General features: G+C 48.6%; 1 protein-coding gene across 13 annotated transcripts in view; it reads left to right on the top strand.

The window, feature by feature from the left end:
- Positions 1-17,637, top strand: part of MICAL2 (microtubule associated monooxygenase, calponin and LIM domain containing 2) — a 250,253-nt gene that overhangs the window by 27,510 nt on the left and 205,106 nt on the right. For 7 of the 13 annotated variants that reach the window (XM_012456650.3, XM_012456648.3, XM_012456652.3 and 4 more), the window contains one exon: positions 111-185. The exons of 3 other annotated variants lie outside the window; for them this stretch is intronic. The gene's annotated coding sequence lies outside the window, so the exon portion shown is untranslated. Of the gene's footprint in view, positions 1-110; positions 186-17,637 lie in introns of those variants that run through there. 3 more of the 13 variants (XM_021675158.2, XM_012456649.3, XM_064365167.1) reach the window with 1 other exon arrangement.

The raw sequence follows: 17,637 nt of genomic DNA, 5'->3' as shown, positions 1-17,637 counted from the left end.
CCCACAAGGCAAAGTGCACAAGCACGTGCACCCTCTTGGCGGGGACTAGAAAGGAGGCGTAAGCTAAGATGACGTCACTGACATTCAATGTTGGGCTCTTGTTTTTCAAGGAACATGGCAACCGGTGTGTTTCTCATCCCAGAAGGAGAAGACTTTAGCCACTGTGATGCCTGAGAAGCCAGTGAGTAAGTCACAGTGGTGGATCTTGTTTACCATGGTGTAGCTCCTGGGGGCTGGTCCTAGGCTTAGGAAAGTGTGGGATGTTCCCCTCATCCTGGGGCAGTTTGCCGTGCCCAGGGTGCGCTGTTCCCTCTGAGTCAGCACCACCTCCTCTGCACTCTCCTAGCGCTGTGTTCATGCTCAGATACACCACTGAGTTAAGGTTTGTTCACCTGCTTGTCCCACCCACCAGTTGTGGGAGGCTTGAGGGCAGGGAACCAGGCTCCAGCCTTCCTGTCTGACCAGGCGGCCCTTCCCGGCAGGCACCGTACCAGGCACATCACAGGTGGCCAACAGCTCTTTGTGGACTCAAGGAACCTCAACCCCGAGGTTTGATCAGGGCTTTATGGTCCATGAAACTTCATCACAGACAGTGTCCCATGGGAACCTTATGGCCTGGGTGGGATGGTCATATTATCCTTTTTTATTTTGTAGACATGGAGGCTGGGGTCCGAGGAGTCGGATGACTTGCCCCAGTTGGTAGGCTAATAAGTGCCCAGGACTCATTTTCTTGTGTTCCAGGCTAGCCTGGTTTCTGTAATGTCAAACTTTATAATTAGAAAGGTTGTTTAGAGTAAACCCCTCATTGCCAAACAGGGAGACTGAGGCCTGAAGGGACTTTCTCGAGGTAAGAGGATGAACTGGTGTCCAATGGAGAATCGAAATGCAGGCCCTGGACTTCCAGTCTGGTGTTTTGGAACCCCTCATCCCTTCCCTTCTGCTGTGCTTCTGTATACAGCAATCAGAGAACATTTTGGGACCATAAATCTGTGTTTACAGGAGGGTGAAGAACTTACAGAAAGCCATGAGTTAAGGGAACATAGGGATGAATAAAACACCCTTCTCTCCAGGAGCGTCCCTGGACATGTGAGCCTTGGCAGGGACTTGAAGAGGCTCAGTTTAGTTGTGGGAGGAGGGAGGAAGAAGGTGAGGGTGAGGGGAGAGCATCTGGGCCCAATCCAAGAAGCTGAGGCACGGGGGGAGGCCCCGGCAGAGGGGCAGCCGGCGTGCATGTCAGGGCATTTGGCAGCTGGCCTGGTGGGCGCTGAGGGACCACGTGGGGGTGAGGAGTCCACGGTGAGTCCTGAATGGCAGGATGACAAGGGGTTGACTGGTCATCCGGGAAAGCTTCTCCAGGAGTTCTCATTCTTAGGATCTGGGGAAAGACCCAGGCAAAGAGCTGATTGGCCAGACTGCCACAGCCTGAGAAACCATCCCCTCTCTGGAGAAACAGAATACATAGTTTGTCCACAGAGGAGGGCCGGGCAATGAACAGCAAATTCCAACATTGTCTGAAATGCGTGTGGGGAGGGGAGTGTGTGCCGTTCTCGCTGGCTCAATCCTTTTGCCCTCAAATGAGTTTTCGTTTTGTTCTGCTTCTGATCGAACACGTGCTGTTGTTCTCTCTTCCCTTCCCTCCTGGCTCTTCCATTCAATCCAGGCTTGACCCAGGGCCAGGTGGGTCCTGGCTACTCTTCTGTGTTCACTCCACCCCTTCTTGCAACTTCCTGGACTTGAGGACTGGGACTGACTGCCAGCTTCATCCCCACTGGCAGGTTGAAACATACAGTTTGCCCGAATTACAGAGAATGCGATGCTTGCCAAATAGGTATCTTGGATTAGTTTCCAAAGCATTCCCAGATGATACACTTCTCTAGGGCAGGGAAAGGGTGTCATGTTGTATCAGTATTGTTTACACTTCATATTTCTTTGCACTTTACATTTTATAAAGGTCATTTCATCTTCATGATCAAGCAGGTGGACTTCTCCCATTTTACAGATGAGAAATTTGCCTGAGGCAGCTGTCACCTGCCCAAGGCAGTTCAGCCGTCTAAGGGCTGGGCTGGGACACAGCCCAGGCCTACTTTATAAATTCCATGATGTCTCTCCTCTGCTGAACTCCAACCAGAGTAAATCCCTGGAGGGCCTGAGACATGAGAGGAGCTCAGTAAACGCTTGTGGAATGAGTGAACTTGGACTTTTTTTTTTTTTGGCTGCCCTTAACCATAAGTGGACCCTCTTTGGCAGCAAACAGAACACCACTCTGTGGAATATTTGAGTTTCTTGCCACGATAAGGACCTGGTGAGCTCTCTTCTCACCCAGCCTTACCTCTGGGAATTAGGTCATGCATACTAACTAAGTAATTCCTTGACTTTTACTCGGAGCTTCCTCCTCCCGAGTTGAGATGCTGTGTTAGACACTGATCTATGAGAGGTCCTTGGCAGAAGCAGATCCGATTGTTTGTTGTCACAGACCTCCAGTGACCCATCTAATTGCCCATGAATAATACCTGTGGCCCAAACAGGTCAGCCTTCTAGGCAGTTCATTCTCTCTCCTCCTTCTACCCTTCCCCCTCCAACCTTCTCTAGACTGAGGAAGAGGGACAGGCGTGGTTTACCTTAGATATGTAGGGTTCTGTAGGGTCAGGGGGGCCTACCTCTTCCTTTTCACTGACCTCTGAACTTTTCCATGTTTTGTGGCAAGGACTGGAGAAAGAACAAGAAAACCACGTCAAGGTGGGAAAGAGTTCATGGGCTCCGGGAGGCAGTTACCAAAATATCTGCTGGGTCTGCTCTTTCCCTAAGTGACTCTTAGGTTGTGTTTCTTAGATCTGCAAGGGATCCAGCCGGCCTCATTAGACTCTTGAGGCCAACAGAATAGAATGGAAGTAAGAGTGGGCTGAGGACAAGAGACCCACGTTCTAGTGTTGGCTGTCCACAGCTTAGCTGCATGACCTTGGGCAGGTCACAGAACCTCAGCTGCCTTCAGATTTCTTATTCAAGAAGTCAGGGAGGGTGGAGGTCTGGTGGCATCTTGAAGAAGTCTCCTTGACCTCTGTGGTCCTGGTCCTCAGTGTCTCTGTCAGTTTGTCCTTGTGATTAGCACTGTCTTCTCCTCCAGGTCACCTCCTCCTCATGCAGTCAGGGTTTGCTTCTATAAGCACTTTCACCCTGATCTTTGTAGCTTTGCCAGCTCTCCCCTGCCCCACCCTGAGATAGGCCAGAGTGCAGATAAGAACTCCCTGTTGCTGTCCTGGTCTCCTGCCAAGCAGCATGGGAGAAAACTCTAACTTTGTGAGATTGTTAGGGATCTAAGGAGTGAAAGTTGGTTGGTATCAGAGGAAAGTGGGATTAAAGATTGTTGGAATTTTCAAGTCCTTGATGCCCCAGGGTACCTGGATTGTACTAAGTTGTTTGCTCAGAGGATAGTAAAAATGTTCTTAAGTACATGGCCCCAAGTTGGCCAGGCCTTGTGATCAGGGGTAACCGGATACTTTGGAGAAATAAAGGGAATAGCATTGGTAGAAAGTTGCTTGGTGAGAGATGAGAGATGTCTCAGTTGGACAACCAGCATGAAAAGGAGAAGGGCTAGGGAAGGTGGAATTGTCTCCAATATTTACAATTGGAAAGTATAAAGCTGGAAAGAACTACGGATCCTTTAATCCACTTCTCCCATTTATTAGTAAACAAACTGAGGCCCAGAGACATGACTCAAGCATGCCCACAGAGCAGGCTGGTGGTAGAAGTGAGACAGAAGCCGAGTCTCCTGATTCCCAGCAAGTGGCTCTCTCCCCATTTCCATGTTGCCTCTTCACGTGGGTTCAGCCACCATGTCTTCCTCTTTTCTCTTCGATCCTGCACTTGAATGTCTAAGGTGTTAGCAGGGCCCCCACTGCTCCTACCTCATTGTTTATCAAGGCCTAATAAAACTTGGGCACAACAGCATGGAGAGGTTGAGGATTCTCGGGTGCAGGCTGTTTTGACTTGTACTTAGTGACTTCACACTGTTGAGTTGCCATTATTCTGTTTTATGATGTGTCTTGGGGTGAAAGATTAATTCAAAACAGGAAATGAAGGCTATATGATGGCCCAGCCTTCACAGGAGTAGCCTCTTGTGGCTTTGCCATTCAGATTTAAATCACATGAGCTTTGTTGGTAAGCAAGCCTTGTTCTGAGAACCTCCAGCAAAGGGCATGGACTGCACTGTCGCTTGCTCTGAGAGGGGATCTTTGGGTGTGAGCTGGTCATCCCATCACTATGCTGATGACACATAAACCGGAATGGAAACCACTCACTGTTTCTGTAGACCTCCATTTGGCCCAACACTTCCTACTGAGCTCCTTCCATTGGGCAAGCACTAGGTTCACATATACTACCTTGTTAATATACGTAAGCAGCCCTCTGAGAGGTCGGCATGGAGACAGATACAGGTTAAATAACTTGTCTATGCCCACAAGGGCCAGGACTCAAACACAGGGTATCTGACTCTAAAGCCCTTCTTGGTTCCATATTTCACATGGCTCTCTGCACAGAGAAGGGAGGGCTGGGGGAAAATAGATGAGGCATTGACTGAAGCGTCAAACATTTATTAATGGGACTTCCAAATGCCAGGGCCTGGGCTTGGTTCTTAGAATGCAAAGGTGAGTAAGACCTAGTCCCTTTACTTCTAGGACTTGTGGCCTGGCCTAGTGGTGGGACAGATGTATATGATGACAGTCATAGCCCTTTTATCATCATTATAACGAGCCACACAGAGTGCTCTGGAAACACTGAGAAGAGAGCAGCACACAGGGAAGGCTGCACCAAGGAGAGGCTGTGAGGCTTGGGTATTGAAGGATGAACAGGAGGTTTCCAGGCAGAAAAGGAGGCAGAGAGTTCTCCAGGAACTCTCTGGTGCATGGTGGTGTGAAAGGGCCTGATCTGGTGTTTGGAAGTAAGGAGAAGGACTGTGCGTGTTTTCTTCTTAGCTGAGGGTGCAAGGAATGAGACATTCATTCAGTTGAGAGATAAGCTCTGGAGGGGGAGAGGTGGGGAGTTCAGAAGTAGATTGCCAAGGGTTTTGCAAAACACTTGCTGCTAGGTGAGATTCATTGAAAGAAACATTAGCAGAGACCAGCAAAGCTTCTCCAAATATGAATTCTCCAGCTGTCTGATGGATGTTTCTGTATAGAGACAGGAACTTCTGCTGGGGGCTCATTTTCAGAGTCTTTGTGTCCGTTTTCTACATTTTGTGTCTCACACACCAGTGGAAGTGATTATTGATGGGGCAAAGTGAATGGGGTGGGACGAGCCACAGCAGCAGTTCATATTTAAAATGTCTCAGATTCCCCTTGCCAGATAAGCTGATAGCAAACACCCTTGTGAGTTCCTGTGCAGACTGACTCTCCAGGGATCATTTTGCATTCCAGACAGGGTCACACAATATTTCTGCAGGAGCTGGAGCTCTGGGGTGAGAAAGCTACTTAAAAATAAAGACCAACAAAAAATATAGTTGTTTTTAAGGATGACATTTGCACGGCAAAAGTATCCAGGAAGTAGATTATTTGTCATGAGGGTGAGCCAGAATTGTTAAAAAACATCAGACCATTAGAGTGGAAAGAATAATGGCAGAGAGAGAGAGGAGTGAGAGCTCCGGGAACTCTCGTCTCCTGGGCGTGGTTGGCCCTGCACACCCCCACTTTAATGAATACCTTGCTGAGGTCTGCCCCAGGAAATGAGTTTCGAAAACTGAACTTTGAGCCTGAATTGTCCTCTGTGGAGAGGAGCAGACCAATAATCCAGAGAGTGATTTGGAGTCTTAAGATTTCTTGATCTTGTATCAACAGTCCCTATCTGCTGCCTCTGGGTTTTTTATCTTTATGAGAAAAGAAAAAAATCTTTTTTGGAGCAGTTGGGGCTGATTTTAGTAAACATGTTTTTCAGAGCATGAGCCCAAATACCAAGGAAAGAGTCCAACGTCTTCATTCGGCCAACAGAAATGTATTCATCAGGATGGTGGGAGGCCGTCTCCCTACCACCAGGGAAAAGTCACCAGCAGGGCTATACCTTTGGGGCTCCCCTCCGCTGGGGCTGCTGGATGTTGGAGTTTGGGGCTGGTGAGGGACGTTTTGGGCCCTGGAACCTATGACCTAGCCTCTCTGAGCTCTCAGGAGAGTGGCCTCCGAGGGTGGCTGGGAGAGGCAACGTTCTTCCCTGAGACTGCCCCACACTGGTCTGCGTTGCTCTCAGTGGAGCTGTGAGCTACACGCTCATGATCATACATTGCAATGGTTCTGCAGCCTCCAAACCATTCCCAAATAGGCAAATGTGACAGGACTTCAAACCCCAGTGCTCCAGGGAAGTGAAGTACAACATGTCAGACCAATAATCTCCTCCAGTCAGTTCAGCAGTTGCGTGTGCTTTAGGGACTGGTTCTACCCTGTCATCTCAGAGAGGCATTTCTGTATTTGCCATCTGTAACCTTACTTGGCTTTACAGATATTTGGGAAAAAGTCCCCAGGAGACTTCAGTTCCTTTGTACAGTAAAGGACTGGGCCAAAACTGTGCTTATCTTGCACTTCTGTTCAGATGTCTCAACTGCCTCCTGATAGCAGCATATTTTCCATGGGCAGAGAGCTCCTGGCTGCATCCTGATGAAGGAAGGAATCCTTTCTCAGAGCTGTCTCACTCTGCCAGTTTCTGGTCTGTTCACTCTCCAGAGGTTGTACTGAAGAACCGTCAAGCTGGGTTCATGTAGCACATTGCCTGGCACATGGTAATCAGGGTTGGACGTATGAATGAGCAGCAAGGAAATCCTTCTGTTTTCCAGTGGAACAAAATGGAAGTGAACAGGCCTCAGACTATGTGGCCTGCATGCTATCAGGACCCAGCATGCACTTCCGAAAAGACCCCTTTGGGTTTTGGCACAAAGGAAGTTACCCAATAAAGACATCTTCTAGGTTGGGGCCTGGAAGGACAGATGATGTTGAATCCACATCACCTCAAGATGACGAGTCCTGTTTTCAGGGCTTAAGACAAACAAACATCAATAGCAACGACGAACCACTGGGAATGCTGGCCCTGGAGAAAGCAGAAGAAGTCATTCTGCTGGCAACCCCCGCATACCTAGCCATTCCCAGCCAGCCGGATGTCCCATGCTTGGATAAGTCTCCCAGGAACCTCCTGATGGGGCTTTTCCTGTGTCACGCTGCCTCTCTGCAGCACAGGTGCTTTTCCATCTACATCTTAGATCCTGACTTCCCAGGTGTGTTGACATTTTGGTAGGCTTTGAATAGCCCATTGGTTATTTCTGACTCAGGCAGGGCTCACCTGTCCATGCAGGTGTATACACCTGCTTATAAAGGCTGAATGCGGTACACCGGCCCTTGTGCAGACTCTGTGGTGAGGGACGTGGCCAGCTGGACTGCCGGCTGGGTGGATGGCCAAGTGAAAGACATGCACAAGCATCTCAGAGGCTAGCAGGCTACTGAGAGCCAGGAAGGTGTTATTTGTGTTGTTAATAACATTAATGACAATATAAACAACACAGCCTCTGTAATTGTATATCAGGAAATTAATCCTAAAATTGGTGTCTGTAATTCAAATGAAAACTTTAGAAATCTTTGAACTCTAAAAGTGCTACCGTGAAAGCAGTTCGATCCCTCCCGAGCCAGATTTCTACTGGTAAACATTCATTCATTCAACATAGGCACCACATTGGCACTGGAATTACAAAGATGAAGATCAGTAAACAGCTCATCAATGGGTGCATTAGCTACAAAAGACCATAATACAGAAAGCTGAATTATTTGAATTTTAAATATTGATTGAGTACCAGCTGAGAACCCAGAACTGGGGTGAATACTCTGGGAAGTAGACAATAAATAAAAAACATCAGGTTACACATGAGGTTGCACATTAAGGTTGCACATTAGGTTGTCCAGACAAGATTAATGCGTAAAAGACATGATGGGTTGAAGCCTAAAGGAAGAGCCACGTGGTGTGGTCTGTGACCTCTGTGTGGGAACTCTTTGTCTTCCCCACTTCTCAGAAGATGGAGAGAAGCATCTTATTTCCCTGGTATCCACAGCACCTAGCAAGGCCCCAGGCGCAATATAGGTTCTCAGTAGATGAATGAGTGGATTCGAATGTGGCTAGTGGTTCCCAAACTTGGCTGATCAACAGAATTCCCTGGGGAGTTAAAAGCATATTTTCCTCTTGGACCTCAGGCCGTAGGGATTCTGTTTGGGAGAGGGCCCAGGAAACTGAATTTTCGTAGACTTCCTGGGTGAATCTGTCTGATGAGCCAGATTTGGTGAGTTCAGGCTAGACTCCAGGAGTTAGAAGAACGCAGGTGGGTAAGGGTTGGGGGGTGAAGCTGTTGAACCTGAATGCTCCAGCTCATCCCTTACGATCCCGCCCTGGTGCCACCTTCTCTGGAAGCTTCTCTCAGGTGCTGAGTCACTCTGTCTCCAACTCACCTCTCCCACCAGGCCAGCAGCTCTTACCAATAACTATTTGTTTGTTTGGATTCCCTGAAGACTGTGAAACTCCTAGGGGGCACAGCTCGCAGTAGGTTTTCAGTCAGCACTGTGGTGCTGACTGGGCTTCAGAGGATGGATGAGGTTTAAGCAGGGGCAGAAGTAAGGTAGAGACCTGACATGAGGGCAGCCACAGGGTAAGCCCGAATGCCTTTGGGAATAGGGCAGCCACAGGGTAAGCCCGAATGCCTTTGGGAATTGAGCCTAACAAGGAAGAGTGCGCTGCTGAGGGTGGGTGGGTGGGAACCTACTGAGCCTGGCAGGAGGGTTTCGACTTGTACAAGGGCTGAAAAGAGCCCTGAGAGCCTTATGAACAGGATAAAGGTGAAGCTGGTGAGTTGGGAAGGGGGAGATCAGTGAGGAGGCCCATGGTAGCTCAGGTCAGAGCTGGCCAGGCCCTGGATGAAGTGGCAGGGTTGTTGACAGGGGCAGCCACACTCTAGCCACTGCACACCCAGAACTTTGTGTGGTGCTCCTGATTTGATTTTATCTACCAGCAGTGGTTATTGAGCACCCACCATTGCCAGGGGTATGGGTACCAGGCCCTGGGACTTGCAGCCCTCAACCTCAGAGCTCACAGTCAGCTGAGATAGGCAGGGCCACAAGTAGATCAATGCAAGGGTATGTGCAAAACCATCATACGAACTCCCCAGAGTACAGTGTGGAAAAGGGGGCGCGGGGAGGGCAAAATAACACTTCAAAGAACAACAGTGCAGCGAAGGATGCTGGCCAGCCAGGCGTCACTGTGTTTCATCCTCAAGTCACCCAGTGGGTCAGGACTGTTATTATCCCCATTTTATGGATGAAGAAACCGAGGTTCAAAGAGATTAGGCAACTCCTCCAGGCTCACATACCTGGTAAATGGTGGGTTGGGGTTGGTGACCAGTCTGCCTGACTCCAGAGTCCAAACTAGGACCTGTGACACCCCGCTGCTGCCTTTGATGTTTCAGCCCTAATGACCACTGGGTTTTCACAAGGTGAACAGAGTCCAGATAGGCATTCCAGACAGAGGGATCAGCATCAGCAAAGGCACGTGGGTGGAAGTGTGATGGAGGCCAGCTTATCAGGAAACTGCAAATGGTTCCTGAGTCTAGCGTATGAGGGGGCGGGGAAGCAATGAGAGGGGAGGCTAGAGGGGCGGGCCAGGGCTGGATCATGAAGGTAGTTTTTGTTTTGCTCCACTAAGATGTTTGGACTTCACCCTGCAGATCGTCAGGGAGCTGTTGAAGGATTTTGAACAGGAATAGAACCTGACCAAGTACATATTTTTGAAATAAAGATCTCTCTGGCAGCAGTTTGAGGTCTAGGCTGGTGGATTGGAGGGAGGTGAATCTGGAGGCAGGGAAGATATTGGCGAGGAGATTTTGAGAGTTCTAGGTGACTGCAGGTGGAAACCTGACCCTCCCAGGAAGGATGGGAGGCAACAAATGGGGCTGTTGAAGAGGCAGGACTTGGTGACTGGCTGGCTCTGCAAGATGAGGGAAAAGGGGCAGAGAAGTTTGACTCCAAGGATTTAGCTGCAGAGTCAGGATGGTGCTGCTCACTGAGGTTGGGGCTGCAGGAGAAGGAACAGGTGAGGGAGGAAGGGAAATTGGCCACCTGTGAGGTCTCTATGAGATAGTGAGGGGAGTGTGCAATCGTTGTTGGCGCAGGGCCTGAAATGCTGCAGGGAGCTGCGTGGTGCAGGCACAGCCTGGTGAGTCATGAGGACATAGACACCGGTTGAACTATAGGAGTTTGCTCCATGAGAGTGAAGACCAGAAACATTGCTTTCAGGGCCAGGGAGAGAGGGGTCTGCAAAAGCCTGAAATGGGAAGAGACCACAGCAAGATGAAGCCCCATAAGTGGCAGTTGCATTTAGCAGCAGTTGGTGGTGACGTTGGCCTGATGCATGGGGTGGCCTGTGTGTGCAGAAAGACCAGATTGTGGTGGATCGATGGATGAGCGGGAGGTGAGGAAGTGCACATTGCAAGGCTAGACCATTCATTTGGAAACCTAGGCTGTGAGGGGAAGAAAGAAGAGTGCTATTTGTTTTCTCCCATAAAAGCAAATATAGGGCTGGGCACGGTGGCTCATGCCTGTAATCTCAGCACTTTGGGAGGCTAAGGTGGGCAGATCATGAGGTCAAAAGATCGAGACCATCCTCGCTGACATGGTGAAACCCTGGCTCTACTAAAAATATACAAATTAGCTTGGCTTGGTGGCACGTGCCTGTGGTCCCAGCTACTCGGGAGGCTGAGGCAGGAGAATCCCTTGAACCCGGGAGGTGGAGGTTGCAGTGAGCTGAGATCATGCCACTGCACTCCAGCCTGGGCAACAGAGCAAGAATCTGTCTCAAAAAAAAAAAAAAAAAGCAAATATAGATCTAACTGGTTGGATTTATGCGCATTTTGGGGAATGACTTCATGTTGATAAATTCACAAATCAGAAAAAAAAATAAACTTTTGTTGAGCAGTGAGCGTTTGGGGGTTGAGAAAAATGAGGTTAAATGGTACAGTTCTTCCGAACAGGGGATTGACCCAACAGTTCTTCCAAACGGGGGATTGGCCCAGGAGGCCAAGGCTGCACTGAGCCATGATCATACCACTGCACTCCAACCTGGGCAACAGAGTGAGATCGTGTCCGAAAAAACAAAACAAAACAAAAGTGCACACACAAAATAGGGGATCTTTGGGGGATAGACTCCACCAGATATAGCTGGGTTGTGAGCTGCTCTGGGTGGGGCGGCTCTGCGGTCATCCTGGACTCCAGGTACGGTGCCCTGCACACAGTGAGCGGGCATTGAGAAATACTTTTCAAGTTCACTTGGCTGTGACTTCGATGTGTCTTCCCCAGCATCCCTCTGTATCCTCCAGACTAATTATTGTACTGGCATCAAGTCCCAAAGGCCTAATTTCAGCAAGTCAGGAGACACAGTGCCATTCAGATACAATGGTTCCCCTGGAGAGTGCCTTTGAAAGGTGCTGGGCAGAGACTCGGTGGAAAATCTGTTTTTAGTCCTTCTACCATAGCAGAGAGTTGGTTAAGGCAAGGATGAGCTACCCTCACCTTTTCTGTGAAAATGTGTCCGTTTCTACCTTGGTTTGGCTTGGGCTACCTAGAGCTTGAGGAGGTGGGAGTTACCCCCACGCTGTTTCCTGGGAACTGACACTCACTGAGCTCATCTGTGGGCCTGGTGCTGTGAGAGGCCCCTTCATTTAATTTTCACAGGAACTCTATGTTGTTTACAACTTGCTCAAAGGAGGACTTAGTGACTCAGAAGCCCATGCTCTTTCTACCACATCACGTTGGCTTCCAGGGACTCAAGAGCTGAGTGCCCGGGGGTGTTTCTAAAACCAAGGAAATGAACTAGTTTATCTGTTCTAGTCTCCCGTCTTATGCTATTTGCAAATAGGGAGAGGATGTCTTTTTCAAGATGGTGTAGATGCATGAGTGCCTACATAGAGTGGTGGGCAGGCTTATTTCTGGGAATCAGGCAACTTTTAAAGGACATTGAAGCACTAATAGAAAGTAAGATGTAAAATGACGGACCTGGTTGTTATTGGAAGTTGGCCTGCAACAGTGGGGTCAGAGACATCTTAATTCCCATGTGGTTGGCCTTCACATTGGGAAGGAATGCCTTCTGATCCAGGCAATTGACATACCTACCACTAATACCTACTGTATTAGCTAGGGTGATTCTTCCTGCCTAAGAGATAAGTTGCCAGTTCTCAGTGACTTCACATACTGCACATTTATGGCTCATATATATAAAGTCCAGAACATGTGTTCTGGTCTCAGAGGGCTTTCCTCCATGCAGGCATCCAGGGGGCTGGGTCCCTTCCTTCTTGTGGCTCACCATCTTCAACACACGGTTTCCAAGGCCGTTGTGCCTGGCAGAAGTAGAAAAGGCACAGAATCACCATGGGGGGTTCTTATGGGTTGGTTTTAGAAGTGGCATGCAGCACTCCTGCTCACATCCCATGACCTAGAACCTGTTCCCCTGGACTCACAGCGGTAATAAGCAGGGATCCAGGAAGAAGGAGCAGCCCGGCTGGTGGTGAGCTAGCCCATCTCCACCGCACCCACCAAGGCTCCAAAGGCACCGCTCAGCAGAGCTTTCACTGGTGGATTAGATGCTGTTCTCATTTGATCTATAGACCCTAGCATTTTGGAGTTTGTTGAAAGAAGGGTAGGAGAGTGTTAAGGATCAAAGGTCTTAGCCGGGCATGGTGGCTCATGCCTGTAATCCCAGCACTTTGGGAGGCCAAGGTAGGTGGATCACTTGAGGTCAGGAGTTTGAGACCAGCCTGGCCAACATAGTGAAACCCTATCTCTACTAAAAATATAGAAAAAAAAATTAGCCAGGCCTGGTGGCAGGGACCTATAATCCCAGCTACTTGGGAGGCTGAGGCAGGAGAATCTCTTGAACCCAGGAAGTAGAGGTTGCAGTGAGCCGAGATCGAGCCACTGCTCTTTAGCTTTGGCAACAGAGTGGGACTCCATCGAAAAAAAAAAATATAAAGAATCAGAGATCTAGACCAGATACTACACCCCTGATTCCCTGATATGGTGTGCAAGACAGTAGTGCTGTGTGCCTGTGGCTGCATCTACTTTGTGTGGGAGCAACAAGGGTGTGCTTACTTAGGGCACCACCACTCTCCAGGAATTGTGGGAACACAGGGGCTGAGTGTTCTCCCTGGGTAGGGCGATGCATGGTAGGCCCTGAGAGCTAAGACCAGGGAGCTGCTGCCCACCCTTCCCTGGGATGTTGAAGAATATTTTCCAGGTGCAGAATGGTGGGGGAGGAGTGTGCCCCTGAGGAGAGCCTGGGGAAGGCAGAATAGGAGATAAAAATGGGGAACTTGGCAAGGCTGAGCTTTGGTGGGCTTCCTGGGGTCAAATGAGATTTGGAAAGAATGAGAGAAGCCCTGATGATTTTTAAAAAAAGATAAAAATCATTTCATTGAACCAATAAAAATCAGCAAATGTCTTTCATTGACCTAATGATTTATTTTGGTTATTATATTTTAACTCAAAAGTATTTCAGAAAGTTAGCAAGATTGTTAATTAGACCACAGATTCTATTCTGTGGCTTTGGGCAGCTCCCACTAATAGGAGGAGGTGATGGTGGTAGTGGTGGGGTTTTCTTTGTTTGCATTTTATTATTGTTTTTGTGGTAAAATTTACATAACATAAAATTTACCATTTTAATCTCTTTTTTTTTGTTTGTTTTATTTTGTTTTGTTTGAGGCAGGCTCCTGTTCTGTCACCCAGGCTGGAGTACAGTGGCATGATCATGGCTTACTGCAGCCTTGACCTCCTGGGTCCAAGCAATCCGCCCAGCTCACCCCCACCCCCGGCCAAGTAGCTAGGAGCACAGACACGCCCCACCACACCCGGCTAATTTTTGTTTGTTTTTTTTCGAGACAAAGTCTCACTGTGTTGCCCAGGCTGGTCTTTACTCTTGGACTCAAGCGATCCTCCCACCTTGGCCTCCCAAAGGGCAGGAATTACAGGGTTGACCACTGTGCCTGGCCCATTTTAACTATTTTTAATTGTAAGATTTCATGGTATTAAGTACATTCATGTTGTTATGCAGCCGTCGTCATCCTTCCACAGAATAAATGGAAAATCTGCACTTATTTAATAATAACTCTCCATTACCCGCTTTCCCGGGCCCTGGTAACCATCATTCTACTTTCTGTCTTTATGAATTTGCTTATCGTGGGCACTGCTCACTGTTAGTTTTGAGACAGGCTGGCCTCCTGGAAGTTGGAATTTAATGTTCACAGTTTTCCTGGGCACCCAATGTGGGATCAAGATGATTGAGGGCACATGCAGGACTGTCTGCGACGCTTTTGGTGGTAAGATGAGCTCTGTGTGTGGGGTAAGATGTATTTTATTTTGTCAGCCAGCTACACAGGTTTCCTTCTTGAGGGCTTCACCAGCTGGGGATTCTGCAGGCACAGCTGAGATTTGGGTCAGAGGCAATGCCTTCCCCATTCTGCTCTGGAATGTGGGTGGGAGAGCATGGGCTCTGGAAGACACCTGCTGCACTGGACGCAAGGGCCCCGTACTGTCTGGAGTGGAGCTGCTGGCAGGAACACAGCCTTGAGGGACTTGTCCCTGACCTGTTAACATTTAAGCCAATTCCTTAAATCAGCATCATGTCAGGGCTTCATGCAGGATGACCCTTTCTGTTCTGGAGAAAGATCACATTGCTAGTGCTGTGTAGCCACACAGGGCCCAGAAGCTGAGTTCCACGGAGCCCTGAGTACTTGTTAGGCCTGGAGAAGATAAGATACAGGAAGCCCACCTCCTGTTGTTGAGACTGACAGTCAGGGAGAGAAGACTCCTGGCCTTGGGATGTGTATGTAAGCGGGGTTGTAAAAGTTATGCATGCTCCCGGTAGAAACTTTGGGAAATACAGAAAAGTATAGAGTAAAAGTATAATCACAGCTCTCTGAAATGTGATCCTACACACACATCACCACTGTTCACATTTGGCTTATTCCTCTTCTCCTACAGACATTATTTTATGGAGCCTGAAATTATATTGACTTCCTGGATCCATACCCTGCTCTTTTCACTCGGTGTTACAGCATAAGCATTTTCCCATGGATTGAATGTCTTTATAAATATTGTTTTTAAAGGACTGCCTGATACTTGTTTGGTTGTACCATGACCTGTAATACCATGCCTTATTTGATACTTGTAGACTCTCCAAGCCCAGAACTTGAGAGACAATAGAAGTGAACTGATGTAATTTACACAGCGGCTTCAGAAAAGGAAGACCATACTGTGTCTGTATATATGGCTCATATGGACTGGGGCTAGGAGCATGGATTTCAAAGTGAGATGACCTGGGCTCATTTCACAGTATCCCCAGCATCCCCACTAGCTACCTGCATGGTATGGAGGCATTTACTTACCTCTGTAAAGCTGTCTTCTTTCAAAGGTGATGAAACGAGACAGGGTGGTAAAGGCCTGAAACGCCGTGAGTGCCAGCTGTCAGTGTCCTCATGTGGGTGGTGCAAGGGGTGGGCTGGGTTTGAACCCAGGTCTCCTCATGCCTAGGCCAGAGTTCTTTCTACCTCAAAGGCTTCACCTGTTTTAGAAGGTCCTTGAAGAGAGACTTAGTGGTACAGGTGAAGATGTAGAGTGCTGGCTAGAAATCCTCATGGAAAAATTTTAAAATGTATATCTATATGATATATATGTGCACACACCACACATATACATGTACATATACACACATGCAAATAAATGCACATATACATACACATACATGTACGTATATGCACATGTCCTACATGTGCACACATGTATATGCACACACAAATACACATGTATGTGCACATACTCATATGTACACAAACCCATGTACATATATACACACATATGCACACATAGATGTGTACACATGTACACCCCTGCAAACATATACACACAGGTACACATATACACATACACACATTCACACATATGTACATATATATACATATGCACACATAGATACATACATAATCACACATAGAAAACGTAGTTGCATTACAGAAAAGGAAGATAGGCAAGTTCTACAATTACTTCTTTCTCTTTTTTTAAGGACTTTGCTTTTTACAGAATAAAAAAGAAAAAAGTCATACCTCCCCCGCATCCACATAGACCTGTAGCGAGGATTCTTTAGGTTAACACGGGTGAGAGTGCCTGGCTGGTGATGGGCCCCTGATGATGTTGGCTTCCTTCTGCTATTCCAAGCACTGTGACTGGTCAGTATACAGGTGTCTCTTGATACCAGTTGGGGAGGCCTGGAGAGTGGGCACTGCCTCATTGGGACCTCCCAGGGCCTGGTGCTGTTGAATGGCTATAAGAAGCAATGAATGTGCCGGGCGCAGTGGCTCATGCCTGTAATCCTAGCACTATGGGAGGCTGAGGTGGGTGGCTCACCTGAGGTCAGGAGTTTGAGACCAGCCTGGCCAACATAATGAAACTCCATCACTAATAAAAATACAAAATTAGCCAGGCATGGTGGGACTTTCCTGTGATCCCAGCTACTCAGGAGGCTGAGGCAGGAGAATTGCTGGAACGTGGGAGGTGGCGGTTGCGGTGAGCTGAGATTGTGCCACTGCACTTCAGCCTGGGCAACAAGAGCGAAACTCCATCTCAAAAAAAAAAAAAAAAAAAAGCAATGGATGAGGTGAGGAAGGGGGAATGTATGAGGCCCCTTCAAGCTAGATCGGTGGAGTCCACTCACCATTGAAAAAGAGTGGGAAGAGGGGTGTGGCCAGAAGGGCAAGAGCCAAATGAACTTGCGTTCTCAGTGAAGGAGCGGGCATAGACGGCCAGGGCTTGCAGTGCACCTGGGGTCTCTTCCCAGCACTCTCACCCTGGGGCTGTGTGACAAATGAGGGAAGGTCTAGGCCCTTGCCACCTCCTGCTTGAGCTTCATAGTGAGTCCCTTGGGTGCTCTTTCATTGGTCTTTCCTAGTAGGGGTTCCAGACATCATGTGTAAGAGGACTCTGCATGTGTGCCTTCACTGTGCATGGAAAGGGGCTTTGGCTTCCTGGAGATAATCTCAAGTCAACACCCAGTAGCAGTAGAGAAAGCTTTGGAGAAGAGGAACTTATCTCTATAAGGAATGACTAAGAAGAGTTATCTCACTGAGGCTTCAGACACCCTTGTCTTCCAGAGGAGGCAGGTGGAGCAGGTGGCCCTAAGGAGGCAGTATACTCTCCTCTATTTGTGGAAGTGACCAAAGCAAGGCTGGGGACACCTGGTTGGAAGGAGATTACCAGGAAAACAAGGTGGCCCTCTCAGTCCCTTCCCAACCCTGCAAGTGCTCTTTTTGGTCAATTAGGTGCCTAGTGCTCTGGTAGGTGGAAATCCAGGCCTACCTGGGCCAGGTGGGAAGATGGGGTTCGTAGGCCTCACCTGGGAGCCAGGTGTTGCTGCCCATGGTGGGCTCTGTGGGGATGCACCAGGTGCGGAAGGCACTGCTGAGTCCCTGGCTGCCTCCTGCCTCAACTCAGGTGTTGGATTCAGATAGTCATAACTGAGGGGCTTCTGTGTGTGAGACTCCTGCACACCCTGAGAGTGTGGGGTGAACACCCCACTTTGTTGCCAAGGAAACAGGGC

Source organism: Aotus nancymaae, unplaced genomic scaffold, assembly GCF_030222135.1.
Source record: "Aotus nancymaae isolate 86718 unplaced genomic scaffold, 86718_ANA_hifiasm-v0.15.2.pri h1tg000059l, whole genome shotgun sequence".
NCBI lineage: Eukaryota > Metazoa > Chordata > Mammalia > Primates > Aotidae > Aotus > Aotus nancymaae.
This window is presented reverse-complemented; position numbering and strand designations above follow the sequence as displayed.